Consider the following 2,752-nt stretch of genomic DNA (forward strand, 5'->3'; position numbering starts at 1 on the left):
GGCGCTAGTAGTAACAGCTAAGGAAGAAGAAAACGAAGAAGAGCGAAAATCTCATTTAAGGTAGTATTGTTTTATTTGAGCGATTACGTAATGAACTTTCATTGCTCAAAGAGGGCAGAATAGATATTGCCACCTTAAGAGGGAGGATGGCCGAAGAAACTTAATAAAAGAGTAAACAATTTGGTTGGAAAACAGAACTGCAATAAAAACACTAAAACAAGGAATGAACACAAAAAGGGCACTTTATTTTTTATTATACAGGTAAAAGCCAGTAAATTAGAATATTTTGAAAAACTTGATTTATTTCAGTAATTGCATTCAAAAGGTGTAACTTGTACATTATATTTATTCATTGCACACAGACTGATGCATTCAAATGTTTATTTCATTTAATTTTGATGATTTGAAGTGGCAACAAATGAAAATCCAAAATTCCGTGTGTCACAAAATTAGAATATTACTTAAGGCTAATACAAAAAAGGGATTTTTAGAAATGTTGGCCAACTGAAAAGTATGAAAATGAAAAATATGAGCATGTACAATACTCAATACATGGTTGGAGCTCCTTTTGCCTCAATTACTGCGTTAATGCGGCGTGGCATGGAGTCGATGAGTTTCTGGCACTGCTCAGGTGTTATGAGAGCCCAGGTTGCTCTGATAGTGGCCTTCAACTCTTCTGCGTTTTTGGGTCTGGCATTCTGCATCTTCCTTTTCACAATACCCCACAGATTTTCTATGGGGCTAAGGTCAGGGGAGTTGGCGGGCCAATTTAGAACAGAAATACCATGGTCCGTAAACCAGGCACGGGTAGATTTTGCGCTGTGTGCAGGCGCCAAGTCCTGTTGGAACTTGAAATCTCCATCTCCATAGAGCAGGTCAGCAGCAGGAAGCATGAAGTGCTCTAAAACTTGCTGGTAGACGGCTGCGTTGACCCTGGATCTCAGGAAACAGAGTGGACCGACACCAGCAGATGACATGGCACCCCAAACCATCACTGATGGTGGAAACTTTACACTAGACTTCAGGCAACGTGGTTCCTGTGCCTCTCCTGTCTTCCTCCAGACTCTGGGACCTCGATTTCCAAAGGAAATGCAAAATTTGCTTTCGTCAGAAAACATGACTTTGGACCACTCAGCAGCAGTCCAGCTGGTGTCGGTCCACTCTCTTTCCTGAGATCCAGGGTCAACGCAGCCGTCTACCAGCAAGTTTTAGAGCACTTCATGCTTCCTGCTGCTGACCTGCTCTATGGAGATGGAGATTTCAAGTTCCAACAGGACTTGGCGCCTGCACACAGCGCAAAATCTACCCGTGCCTGGTTTACGGACCATGGTATTTCTGTTCTAAATTGGCCCGCCAACTCCCCTGACCTTAGCCCCATAGAAAATCTGTGGGGTATTGTGAAAAGGAAGATGCAGAATGCCAGACCCAAAAACGCAGAAGAGTTGAAGGCCACTATCAGAGCAACCTGGGCTCTCATAACACCTGAGCAGTGCCAGAAACTCATCGACTCCATGCCACGCCGCATTAACGCAGTAATTGAGGCAAAAGGAGCTCCAACCAAGTATTGAGTATTGTGCATGCTCATATTTTTCATTTTCATACTTTTCAGTTGGCCAACATTTCTAAAAATCCCTTTTTTGTATTAGCCTTAAGTAATATTCTAATTTTGTGACACACGGAATTTTGGATTTTCATTTGTTGCCACTTCAAATCATCAAAATTAAATGAAATAAACATTTGAATGCATCAGTCTGTGTGCAATGAATAAATATAATGTACAAGTTACACCTTTTGAATGCAATTACTGAAATAAATCAAGTTTTTCAAAATATTCTAATTTACTGGCTTTTACCTGTATGTAAAAAAAATAAGTTAGTATGAAGTTAAATTTTCAGCATTTCGCAAATTAACCATTCTGAAAAAATGGCCACATTAATTATTTTTGGAAGAATATTCTATATTAGATAAGTGTCAATATATATATATATATATATATATATATATATATATTTGCATAATACTATATAAATAGTATTATGCATTTTTAAGTTATAACTCACTTGTGTTGCTAATTATTTGGACTAAATTGTGCGTTGACTCAAACATAAAATCAGTTATTTGAATAATTTATATAACTTTTACTTAAAAAAACAAAACATATATATACAGTATATATACACACACATATACATATATATACATATATATATGTATATATATACATATATACACACATATATACATATATGTATGTATATACACACATATATATATATATATACACACACACACATATATATATATATATATACACACACACATATATATATACATACATATATTATTATTATTTTATTATTATTTCTTTTAAGTAAACGTTATATAGACTCTTCAAATAACTGATTTTATGTTTGAGTCAACGCACAATTTAGTCCAAATAACTAGTAACACAAGTGAGTTATAACTTAAAAATGCATATATATATATATATATATATATATATATATATATATATACCTGAAAAATGCATAATACTATTTAGACAAGCATGATGACGCGATTTTCAGTTAAAAAATTAAGCTAAACTACTATACAAGATGCACACTGACTACTCTAAAGTCCTGTTTGTATCGCCCTTTTCTTTCAATGGTATCACAAGCTATTCCTTAGTTGATCTCACTGAGGTGTACCTAATCATGTGTCCTGTGGCTGTACTAGGAGAAAGGAGAATGTGAGCGAAAAGGAAAGTCCA

This window comes from Nerophis lumbriciformis, linkage group LG02 (assembly GCF_033978685.3).
Source record: "Nerophis lumbriciformis linkage group LG02, RoL_Nlum_v2.1, whole genome shotgun sequence".
Lineage (NCBI taxonomy): Eukaryota > Metazoa > Chordata > Actinopteri > Syngnathiformes > Syngnathidae > Nerophis > Nerophis lumbriciformis.